Consider the following 12,926-nt stretch of genomic DNA (forward strand, 5'->3'; position numbering starts at 1 on the left):
AAGAGGCCTGGAGGGATGCATCTGACTACCAGATCTAAGGTTCCCCACCCCAGCCATATCCATTTCTGTGCTGTGTTGTGAAACACTGAAATGGGGGGACACTGCCTAAAAGTCTATTTTCTTACAGAGAATTACACCAAATGCATAACAAATTGAAAAATGATTTCTCCCTCTCAATCAAGGGATACACAATCAGATACACAATCTCTGGCTAAGAACAATCAAACATTCCGCTTAGGAGAAAATTCCTGCAATTAAGACCTCCACTGATTTACAGATATTTCACCTCTGTGACCCAGTAACAGTTATACCTAAAATTGCAGCTTTTCAGGAAAAAAAATACTAGATGCACCATCTGACATCCTTTGTTGTTCTAGTGAAAGCTATTCATATGCTGGTATTTTCATACTATGGGAGATGGGAAAAGGATATTTGACACTCCAATGCAAGCTGTAATTTTATAAAACCTTGCCAAGCATCCAGTAGGCACAGGACAAGTCTAAAATTCTAGCACCAGAATTTGACCTTAATGACTTTTGTCATTACTTCTTGTTCTAGATGTACACTTTCACCTCTGCCAACAATTAAGATTATCAACTGTTCCTTCCTTAATTTCTTACTCTTCCATACACTTACATGCCAGAATCCTGAAACTACAAATTTAATAGATGATTGTGTCTTGCTCCTACCTGTGGAACACTGGGAAAGTACATGAGATTCCCCTGGCCTTGGTCTGTCTCCCAATTGCTCCCACACAAACCAAACATTTTTGGAGCCGGCCCCATAGCAAGAAGCATTAGCTATTATGATCAGTTTTTTCATAGAACACTTGTTATATGCCTTCAAGTCGATTATGACTTATGATGGCCCTATGAATCTTTTTTTGATATATTCATAGGGTTTTCATGGTAAGAGATATTCGAGGTGGTTTACCATTGCCTTCCTCTAAGCCAGGCTTTCCCAACCAGTGTGCCTCCAGATGTTGTTGGGCCACAACTCCCATCAACCTCAGCCAGCACTGCCAATGGTCAGGAAAGTTGGGAATTGTGGTCCAACAACATCTGGAGGCACACTGGTTGGGAAAGGCTGCTTTAAGCCTACGGCACCCGGTATTCCTACCCGGTCTCCCATCCAAGTACTAACCAGGCCTGACCTTGCTTAACTTCCGAGGTCAGACGAGATTGGGCGTGTTCAGGGTAGTATGGACGTAGGCTCCTACGGCCTATAGAACTACTGGGGCATTAATATTTCACATTCTTAAGGTGGACCTTATCTGACAGTTTACCTATGCGATACAGAACTAACAATGTGGGGCAATCTTTCTGCAAGGAAGGGAATGTTCTATTGCAATAATGCTAGGCAAGAAAACCTTTTAAAAACACACAGAATAACGCCATTCTTAACAGATGATTTCCAGCATGGTCCTATATACATTTACTCTGACATGGTCAATTTCGTTCAACAGGACTCATTCGACTGTGCCCTGGTTCCCAACCATTTCCTTTTATTTGTTGTTTAAAGACAATCACAAGGGCACCAACAAAACACGCTCCCTGCTATAAAAGCTCTTTGCAACGCGAGGCGGCGGGGGAGGCGGCGGGGGGGCAGCAGTTTGCGCTAAGAGATTTCTTCGAAAACAACGGCCACATTACAGGCAACCGTTCTATCACGCCGCGCCCCGCCTTCGAGGAAGAGGGGGAAACCAGACGTGACAAGTCAGGAGGAGGAACTGAAGAAGGACCGGGCGAGCCCCACTTGTGGCTTCCCTTATACCATTGCCGAGTCCCTGAGTGCGCTCAGGCAGTGCCCGGGACGAAAACTGGCTCTTACCAACAAGTGTTGGGCAAAAGTCGAGGACTCCCCCCCGCCATCCCCCTCACGAAGTCAGAAGCCGTTAACGACGCCACACAACACACACGCCGGCTTTCTAGGTTAACCAGGTTCCCTCAGCAATAGGGATTTCGCCCGGCATAGAACACCTGGGCCCGAGCCTAGGCCTCTCCCCGCTTCCAGCCTCGCTCAGCTCCCCCAGGGACCGCTCAGCCTTGCACCGTCTCCGGCCCTCACCTCAAATCCTGCGCGGCCGCCGAAGGCAGCGGGCTCCAGGGGCTGGGGTAAGCGCTCCGGCTTACCCGCTCCGCCACTGTCGCTGATCCCCTTATCCCTGCTTCTCCCCCGACCCCCCTTTCCAAGCCACTCAAACAAACAAGATGGCGGCCGCTCCCCTTCCTGCCGCCCAAACCAGGCGTTCAAAATTCGGCAGGATGTTTACCGTTAAAAAAAAGATAAAGGGAGGGAGAGAGCGCAACCCCGATGCGCCTGCGCAGACGAGCTCGCGGTGCCACAGACTGCGCCTGATAGGACACACAGCGCACGCGCCAGTCGCAGGTTCTACGTAGACCAACGAGACGGAGTAGAAAGGGCTTTCAGCCAATATTGGCTGAGGAATGTGCTCCCCATAGAGACCGATAACGGGGCGGAGCTTACGCATAACAGTGTATGAGTAAAGTGAGAAGACGAGTGGATTTGCATCTGGAGCTTGCGCACTTTTTGCTGTCCCTGTGCAAGTTTTTTCTGCAGGATTTCGTGTTTTGGTTATTGTTCTCCTTAAACAAAAATGTATGTAAAGGGAAATGTAATGTTAAATTCCAGTTACATTTTTATTAACAAATGAATACACAGCAACCCCACACATTTCTCAGCCTGGTTCCAGAACAATATGCTCTGCTTCTACAATTGGTTAAGCAATAGATAATTTAATATGAACAATGTCAAAATCACATTAGATCACTGCTATACCAATAGTTAAGACACACTGCCCTATCCATGCAACCCCTTTGAAAAACTCTTCATTAACCTAAATAAAAAAACTTAATTAGCAAATTATATCAAATGCTATCAAATAGTAAGTTTGATCAACTATCCCCAACTATTATTTGTTTTAAAAGATGTGTTTAAATTTGTATATTTGCCTTTAATGTTTTTAGTTACTGCCCAGAGAGCTTCGGCTATGGGGCGGTATATAAAATAAATAAATAAATAAATAAATAAAATATTTACTTATTTATTAGATTTATATTCCTCCCTTCCTGTCAGTAGCAGCCCTGCTATAAACTATCCCTTAGGGTTGCCAGGTCAGAAGCATCCCAAACCCTGAGATTTCCGGGGCGGGCCCTAGTGATGTCATTAAGCATGATACATTCAGCATCAACCACAGTTGCTTGGAGCATTCCACTCAAACAAAACAATTTCTCTGATTGGAAATTAAGATACAAATCTTAGCTAAATCAGGGTGTTCCCAGGTCCAGCTGAAGTGACAGGATCATTCTTTCTCACCTGCTTAGAGAGCTTGGGTAAGGAGACAATAGTCAAGAAATCAGAAGAAGACTAGGACTGGGGAGGGCAGCTGTGAGAGAACTAGAAAAGGTCCTCAAATGCAATGATGCATCACTGAACACCAAAGTCAGGATCATTCAGACCATGGTATTCCCGATCTCTATGTATGGATGTGAAAGTTGGACAGTGAAAAAGGCGGATAAGAGAAAAATCAACTCATTTGAAATGTGGTGCTGGAGGAGAGCTTTGTGGATAGCATGGACCACAAAAAAGACGATTAATTGGGTGTTAGAACAAATTAAACCAGAACTGTCACTAGAAGCTAAAATGATGAAACTGAGGTTATCATACTTTGGACACATCATGAGAAGACATGATTCACTACAAAAGGCAATAATGCTGGGAAAAACAGAAGGGAGTAGAAAAAGAGGAAGACCAAACAAGAGATGGATTGATTCCATAAAGGAAGCCACAGACCTGACCTTACAAGATCTGAGCAGGGTGGTTCATGACAGATGCTCTTGGAGATCACTGATTCATAGGGTCACTATAAGTCGTAATCAACTTGAAGGCACATAACAACAACAAACTGTTGTGGAGATGTCAGATGGGAGCCCTCAGGAGTAAAGATGGAAGCCACTGAAGGTTGCAATTCTAAACACACTTACTAAGCCACATAGAACTCAACAGGACTTACTTCTGAATAGATATGATTACAATTGTGCTGTTGGTAAGGCTTGACTTGGGATCCTGTGCAAAAATGTCCATATCAAAGCAGGGTTGGCAACCCCATGCCTGGAATTGCCCTGCCTTGCCCTGCCTTTTAATGTGGCTGCTTGAAACCTCTTTACAGACTTGACCCTTCACTGCAGAGAGATGTTTGAGAAATGAGTAAGAAGATTCTCTACCCTGTGGGCTGCTATAAACTCACTTTGACAGCCAACCCAATTCCAGTGAGTAATAATTGACAGAGAGAAAATGCACATGCTTTGGTCAACCTTCACAGGCAGTATCTTAGGAACAACAGCAATTGAAGCCACCCTTCTTATGCTGCTGCTGCTGCTGCTGGTGGTGTTTAATGGTGAATCAAGACCAGGATAAGGCCGTATTATCGCCACCTACTGTTAACCTCATGTAACATCTCATTCACAACCTTTCATAAAGCTTAGTGTCTTTAACAAACTGCCAAATAATCTCAAGTACCAAGCCCCAGAGACTTTTGTCTTGAAGGGCCAAACCCACATTCAGGTTTCTAATCCCCAAAGTGCTAAACATTCGGAGGAGAGACTATCTAGCTTCCACATACCTAATACAATCCCAAAGAACATGATACACGGTTTCCACCACCCCACAGCTCACAGTCCTCAGAGTCCATACTTCTTACCCTGAACAAACCACTCCTAAGAGCACAGTGTCCCATTAGGACTCTAAACATGCTAACCTGTTTCTGTTGTCCTTTCAAGTGAAAAACTCTAAAGTCCTTCAAAGTTGGACAAAAGAAACCCACCGACCCATAATTTCCATCTCTCACATCTACTGCCACTCACGCAGCATCAACAGTTTAACCCTACTTTTTGCTACTAAAGTGGACAGAGGCAACATAAAATCAATTCTCCTCTGTTCCAATGCCTTCTTAGCCACCTGATCAACTATCTCATTCCCAACAATGCCCACATGAGCTGGAATCTAACAAAACTGAATTAGAATACCAATATGCATCAGTTCAGTATTCAGCCTCCAAATCTTATTCACTATACTACTTTTACATCCTATATCAGCATTCTGAATAGCCAACAAACCTGACAATGAGTCTAAAAACACAACCACCCAATCAGGTCTCACATCCTGCACTAGGGTTGGCAGGTTCTTGGCCTGAGACTGATCCTGTATCTTTAGAAGAAGAGAAAGTCAGTCAAGTGCAGGTGTTCTTCCAACTCTGTAACGGGAATAACCACAAGGTGGAATTCTCCCTACCCCCTGCACAACTTTTAAAGATACAGAAGACCTCTTGGAGGCCGGGCCTGGCAACCAAGAGGTCTTCTGTATCATTAAAAGTTGTGCAGGGGGAAGGGACAATTCCACCTTGTGGTTTTTCCCATTAGAGTTGCAAGAACACCTGCACTTGGCTGACTTTCTTTTCTCCTAAAGATACAGGATCAGTCACAGGCCAAGAACCTGGCAACCCTATCCTGCACCCATACCAAAGCCAACAAGACAGCAACCAAGTACAGGTTTTCTTGCAACACTGTAATGGGAAAAACCACAAGGTAAATTCTCCCTTCCCTCTGCACAACTTTTAAAGATACAGAAGACTTCTTGGAGGCTGGGCCTGGCAACCCTAGTTTGATCATTTGTATACTTTTTGAGTTCAGTGGGATTTATTTCTGTGCAGTCATGTCTGCAAATGGAAATGGACTGCCTTCAAGTCAACCAAGCTTATGGCGACCCTTTGAATAGGGTTTTCACCATAAAAACAAGTATAAAACAGTAGCAAAACAGCTTAAAGTGGCATGATTCTGAATTTTGGGTTGGGTGAGTGAAGTTCCTTATCACTTGAGGTTGTAGTTTTGTGCACGCTTCTCTGTTTGAGTAAGCCCCATTGAATACATTGGGACTTGCTTCTGAGCAAATATGCATGAAATGGGATTGGACTGCCTTCAAGTTGATTTCGACTTATGGTGACCCTTTGAATAGGGTTTTCATGGTAAGCGGTATTCAGAGGTGATTTTACCATTGCCTTCCTCTGAGACTGAGAGGCAGTGACTGGCCCAAGGTCACCCAGTGAGCTTCATGGCTGTGTGGGGATTGGAACCATAGTCTCCCAGGTCCTAGTCCAACACTGACCCGGGGGAGGGGAGGGGAGAGGCAGGGAGGGGGAGGGGAGGAGATTGGGTGGGTGGTCACTAGGCAGAGGGGAAAACCCTTTCCTTTCCAAAAGGAAAATATTGTGAACAGTATCATTGCTTTTCAGCATTTCCCTCACCTTTTTCTTCTATTGCAGGCACATGTAGCCTCCCACCCAAATTTAAACCCAAGCTGTCCCTGGCCATATCCACACCAGGCCTTTATTTCACTTTGGAGAGTCATGGTTTCTCTCAAAGAATCCTGGGAAGTGTAGTTAGTGAAGGGTGCTGAGAGTTGCTAGGAGATGCCCTGTTCCCTCACAGACCTTCAGTCAGAGTGGCTGACTTTTAAACCAGTCTGGCTGCTGGAGCTCTGTCAGTGGAATAGGAGTCTCCTCTCAGCACCCTTCACAAACTACATTTCCCTGGATTCTCTGAGGGAAGCCATTCCTATCTCACATGAAATCAAGTCTGGTGTGGGAGTGGCCCCCTGCTTAGCCAAGCCCATCAGCTGTGAGGCTTTTAGAACACTTACAGTTGGCTCTTACTGAGCATGCCCCATGTTATCATAGGGTTCCAGCCAAAATATATTAAATTAATTAAAAATCAGCCAGGCTTTTTTTTAACTTTTCAACTGCAGAAGATGAAGGTCAGAGTATGGGGCAAGGTCAGTATTAGGATTACAGGTACTCTGTGAACATGGCTGATTTTTAATTAATTTCAACAGATTATGAGAACTCTCAGAGAAAAAAGTCCAAAATTGCTTTGGGTTTTTTTCTCTCTTTTTAGACTTGGAACTCTCGATTCTTTCTGACTATTTTGTGTATCGCCATGAAAATTGAGAGGGTTATTAAGCAAGCATTTCTGAGTTCAGGAGTATGTTTTGTAAGGTTTTGTTTTGAAATGAGCTTATGAGAAGCATCAGAATGGTATGGGGGTATTTTCAATTCAACATTGCAGAATGTGAAAAATCCACGCTGGCTATAGTATATAGCCACTCTTGTGGCTGTATAATAACACTGCTTTAAATGTATGGTGCAGATGGGGGCCTTAGTTTGCATCTCTTTCTGGGGACAGAAATTTATTTTCTACACTCAGCTGCCAATTCCAGCATTCTCCAGTAGGCTGCCTCATTTACTTGTCTTTCTGCAGCTGTACAAAAGCAACTGGTTCGCTGTTGCCCATGACTTCCTTGCAGTTTGATGGGCACTTCTGAAATATGAGGAAAGGGCTTCTGTTAAGAGTTGACACATGATGGCAGTTCTGCAACTGGAGTGGATGGGTGAAAAAGAGGACTGGGTTCCTATAAAGGTCTGGACCACACCTGTTGATATTTCTTCCTCTACACAACTACTAAAGGTGCAGCAACCCTGTCATCTTTTCTTACCTGGCTAGTGGTCACCCTAATCTCAAACAAAGCTGTCAATCAATCAGTCAATAAAAATGATAATGGTGCAGGGGAAAAAAATATATGGCTGTTTAAAGCCACCACTTGTGGTTTATGTTTGAAAAATCAAAAGGAATGGCGAAGCTGGTAACCTGAACAGCAGGGCTGGCATCAGCCTGCCCTGGGCCTACAATGCCGTAGCCCAACGCCCCCTCCTTATACGGGGGGGGGCTAATCAGCCCACCCATGTGCTCCACCTACCTCCTGTGTTGTGCGAATGTTGTGCACTATATGTGCACACTTGCCATCACCTAAGATGGCGGTGAGGGCACCAGTCCCTTAGGAAAGCCACTGCCACCATCTTGGGTGATGGTAGGCATGTGCGCACAGCACGCACTGTGTTCACCCTGACAGGAGAGGTAGGTGGAGCATGCAGGCGGGTTTATTGAAGCCCATGCTATCTGTATGGGGGGTGCCTGGGAGCTCCCTCTCTGATTTGCAGCAGCGCAAGGTTGCAGGACCTGATGTTGTAGCAGATCACAGAATGGGAGCATCACCCTCCTACCCTAACAAGGGGCCCTTAAGGGGCCCCTCTGGGTCACCGGGGCCCTCAGCCAGGGCCCAACCTGGCCACCCTTTGGTCAGTTCAATGACCAAACAGCAGGGCTGGTCGGCCGTACCATTAGGCAGAGTGAAACAGATGCTGAGGAGAAGAGAGAGATGCTAAAAGACAGAACTGAGTATGCTGTTTGTCCTATCATGTGCCTGCTTAGCTAGCCTGCTGCCCTCAGATGCAGGAGAAGATGCTATCTTGTCAATAGTATTGAAGCAAGAGTCGCACATCATACATTTAAAGAACTTGTCAGTCCTCAAAGAATCTGGGAACTATAGTTTAATAAGGGACCTGGAATTGTAATTCTGTGAGGGATAAACTACAGATCCCAGGATTCTTTGGGGGAAGCCATGTGCTTTAAATGTATACAGCCAGTCCAGCCAGCTAATATATGTGGGCTGGAGAGAATGCCCTCTTGGCCTTCGGTTCACGCAGCAAAATGTGTTGGGCCAGCCCTGCCTAAAGGACTGAATGTCCTGAAAATAAATTGTGGGTTGTGATGTCCCTGTATATATAATACTGTAAATATGGTAAGTGCGGGTTTATTAGAGTATATGTGGTAAGTAGATTGAGTGAGAGGGAGAGTATGTGGTTTGGAATGTTGGAGAATGTTGTATGTTGATTGGCTGAGCGTTTGAGCATCTGAAGGTATAAATGAGAGGATGACAGTTGAGAGGGGGTTCTGTGGGTTGGTTCTGTGGGTTGGTTTTGGATAGGGTGGATTGGATTAGGCGGGTAGTGAGGCAGGATATTGATGACTAAGAAACGTAAGGAGTAACGCATCTTATGAAACCACACGCTTGTTGACTATACCTTTACGTAATCTTGTTATTCCTTGTGTATATAAATAAATATTTCTTGGTTTATCAAAAAGCCTGATCCTTGGCTGGGTTTACACAGACCAGGGTGGGCAGGTCATATACCAAGGTTGGGAAACAGTATCAATGGTGGCAGTGGTAAAGAGATAGTGTAACATCATCAGGTATCCAGAGTAACCCAAGGCTGTAATCTTTATAGGCACAGAGATACAGGGGGGTTGAGGCCTGTAAGTGCACCCAGACACAACATAGCAATAAGCCAGGAGACAAAGGCACGGTCTCAAGGCAATATTGTTTACTGGGAGTGGCTGGTGGTGCCGCCTAGCAGGGGGATCTTGAGAGATCTTTGCTAGAGCCGGTGAGAGAACAGTTAAGAGAGCTAGACCCTGAGCTGGGACAGTGACAAGGCGGTGACCACAGGATGGGGCCTGACATGGCTTATATTACATTTTTATTTCGAACTAACCATTGTTGCTTGCTACAATTTTGGGTTTGATTACAGCAGCCTTCCCCAAGTTGGCACCCTCTAGCTGTTGTTGGACTCTACTCCCAGCAACCCCAAACCAGCATAGCCGGTGGTGAGGGCTGATGGGAGTGGGTCAAATGACATTTGGAGGGCACTAGACTGGGGAAGATTGCAAGAATCTGTGGGCTCCAAAATTCTCCATAGATTTAGTAGGTTCACCATTTCAAAAACCAGTAACTTGCTGCTCTGTTAATTTTCAGCATAAAAAAAAATCCATCTGAACTCTTCATGCAGCCATTCAAATGGAGGTAAAATTGTCTGGGTTGTGTTTTTTTTTTGCTTGTTTTGTTCTCTTATTTGCTTTGGAAATCAAAATAGGTATACATATAGATGCAAAAAAAAAAAATCACCTGAAGCCTTAGGCAGGGTTCTGTGTATTTTGCCTAGCCCGAGGCCCTCTCATTCACCGCCTCAAATCACCTACCTCAAAACTCAGCATATCATGAGATATGCAAATTAAGAATATTTGAATGCATATGTTTGTATATTTTGCATTATATATTCTGCCTCTGTTAGTCATGGAGAATCCAGGATCATTACAGAACCTGCGCTGCCCCAACTTCTGAGATTTCTTACAGTATTGCCCAATTTGAGACTATTTTCATAGCTTTAAGGCCTAAAGGCTTCCTTTTAAGAAATATGACAGCTTGTATTTTCAAGATGCTGAAGACTCTGTTCCATACCAAACTCTGCCTTCAATATATATACACAGATCTAGCCTTAGGTATACCATCGGCTATAAATATAATCAGAGATTCCATTAGGCTACTCTGTCAGGTCTCCATACATTATAAATTGCTTAGAGACCACAAATCCCTAAAACTGAGAGACCTGGAGTTGAGTGCTCCATTAATCTACCTTAATAAATGGGAAAATGCTATGAAGCATGTGCTAGAAATGTTCTGCCTTACAATGCAATCCTATATCTCAGAAGCAAGTCCTACTGAGTTCAATAGATCTTAATCCCCAGTTAAGTGGGAATAGGACTGCAGCCTTAAACACAGTGTGTGGTGTATCCTGCCAAGCTGTGATTGGAAATATGTCAGGGGAACATCCACCCATGTCTACTGATTAAAATAAGTAACAAAGGGGCAGATTGCAAGACCATCTATCTGTACAATTCTTTTGAGTCGCACGGGTTATGCTCTTAACAAACAAGTGGGAAACCTGAGGCCACAGGGGTGAGGAACCTCAGGCCTGGGGGACAAATGGGGCCCTCCAGGTCTCTTTATGTAGCCCTTGGGACCCCCCTCCAGCCACAACCCTGCCCATTCCTCTTGCTTGCCTGGATGGAGAGGAAGGGAGGGAGTGTGTATGTGTCTATGGAGGGTATGTACGGAGAGCCCTCTCAGTGTGACACGGTTAAAATGTAGCCCCTACTGAGGTTAAGCATCACATCTATGGCTCCAACCACTTTGGTCTCTGTCCCCACCCACCACTGGCATACAGCCCCTGGAAGGTAAGCCACAAGGAAACGTGGCCTTTGAGCTGAAAAAGGCTCTCTGCTACAGCTCTAACATGTGTGAGCACTCCAGTATGCCAGTTGGCACAGTTTGATCAAACCCTCTAGCAATTCTCAGATCTGATCTCAAGGGCCAAACTAGGTGTGACATTTAAGATTGTAGGCTTCTCATAGGCAAGTAAGTGGTTGCCCACTGTGAAAACATAATGCTGGACTAGATGGGCCATTGGCCTGATCCAGCAGGGCTCTTCTTATGTCCCGATCTTCTTACTAAAGACTTTGCCGCTGCACACTCCAACCCCACACACATACACACACAGATTAGGGTTGCCAGGTCAGAAGCTTCCCAAACCCTGAGATTTCAGGGCAGGCCCTAGTGATACCATTAAGCATAATACCTTAAGCATCAACTACAGTTGCTTGGAGCGTACAGTGCAAACGAAAACATTTCTCTTATTGGAAATTAAGATAGAAATTTTAGCTAAAAGATGGTGTTCCAAGGTCGAGCAGAAGTGAGGGATTCATTCCTTCTCACCTGATTAGACAGCCTGGGTAGGGAACATTAAATCTAGGGTACTTGCTTCTGGCAAGAAGAGTTTAAGTGTCCTCAGCCCAGGACAATCACTAGAAGGCCATTGTAGGAAGAAAACAGCCTAGCGTTGTGGAGATGTTAGATGGGAGCACTCAGGAGTAAAGCTGGATGCCTCTGAAGGCTGCAATTCTCAACACACTTACTAAGGGACTAAGCCCCATAGAACTCAATAGGACTTACTTCTGAGTAGAAATGGTTTGGATTGTGCTGTTGGTAAAGCTTCACAAGGAATCCTGTGCAAAGATATTCATATGCAAGCAGGGTTGGCAACCCCCTCCCTGGAATGCCCTGCCCCTACCTTTTAACATGGCTGCTCCAAACTTCTTTACAGACTTGACCCTTCACTTCAGAACGAGGTTTGAGAAATGAATAAGAGTATAAAGATTCTCTGCCCTTTTCTGCCTATCCTATAAACAGCCGACCCAACTCCAGCGAATAATAACTGACAGAGAGAAAACACACATGGTTTGGTCTACCTTCATAGGCAGTAGCATGGGAACAACAACTATTGCAGCCACGTTGCCCAGTGTGTGAATTCTGTTTTACCACTATTGGGCAAGAAACAAACCGTCATGCAAACAACAAGGTACATCATCAGTGGGTTTAAGGGGTTAAGTGGAGCGCATGGACCCACTGTTGTTACTTCTATGGATGAAAGGGAATGAGGATAAAGGTAAACAAACTGCGAATAGAAAAAGAGAAAGAAAAGACAGTGATGATTTCCTAAATGCAATACCATACCAACAACAACAAGATTCCTATGGATAAGGCAGAAAATTCAGCATCCCACAACCAGTCAGGATTCCTAATCAAAAACCAAAACTAAAAAAATCCTGGCAGCCAGTCAGCCAAGGTCACAGAAATCCTCATGCAGTACAACCTGGCATGTATGAGACCTATTGGCGCATAATACCTGTTCTGAAATCTGCATGTGTTGCCGATTTGCTACCAGGCCAAGTTCAAAGTATGCTTTCCATGCTATGGGTACCACATAGTACTTGTTCTAATCTTTAGTGTGGCAGTACCTACGCTTTGGAACTCCCTTCCTATTGACATTAGGCATGCACCTTCATTGTACTCTTTTTAGCACCTGCTAAAAACATTTTTGTTTAGGCAAGCTTACCCAGACATGTAGAAGCTATTATGTTTTTTATCTGTTTTTAACTCACTGTTGGTTTTATTATCTTGAATGTTTTTAAATACCTGCCTTTTAACTGTTTTTAACAATAATGTTATTGTTATTGTTTTAATTCCTTCTGTAAACCACTTTGAGGTTTTTTACAATAAAGTGATATATAGATGTTTGCTGACCTGGGCTCCTACTGGGAGAAAGGGCGGGATATAAATCT

General features: G+C 44.5%; 1 protein-coding gene and 1 pseudogene across 6 annotated transcripts in view; both read right to left on the bottom strand.

Moving 5' to 3' along the window:
- The window catches only part of RAD21 (RAD21 cohesin complex component), a 45,668-nt gene that overhangs the window by 21,391 nt on the left and 11,351 nt on the right, over positions 1-12,926 (bottom strand). For 2 of the 6 annotated variants that reach the window (XM_061605514.1, XM_061605507.1), the window contains exon 1: positions 2,068-2,243. The exons of 2 other annotated variants lie outside the window; for them this stretch is intronic. The gene's annotated coding sequence lies outside the window, so the exon portion shown is untranslated. Of the gene's footprint in view, positions 1-2,067; positions 2,245-2,272; positions 2,343-12,926 lie in introns of those variants that run through there. 2 more of the 6 variants (XM_061605494.1, XM_061605474.1) reach the window with 2 other exon arrangements.
- On the bottom strand, positions 1,095-1,213 carry LOC133375711 (5S ribosomal RNA; annotated as a pseudogene).

This window comes from Rhineura floridana, chromosome 1 (assembly GCF_030035675.1).
Source record: "Rhineura floridana isolate rRhiFlo1 chromosome 1, rRhiFlo1.hap2, whole genome shotgun sequence".
NCBI classification, from domain to species: Eukaryota; Metazoa; Chordata; class Lepidosauria; order Squamata; family Rhineuridae; genus Rhineura; species Rhineura floridana.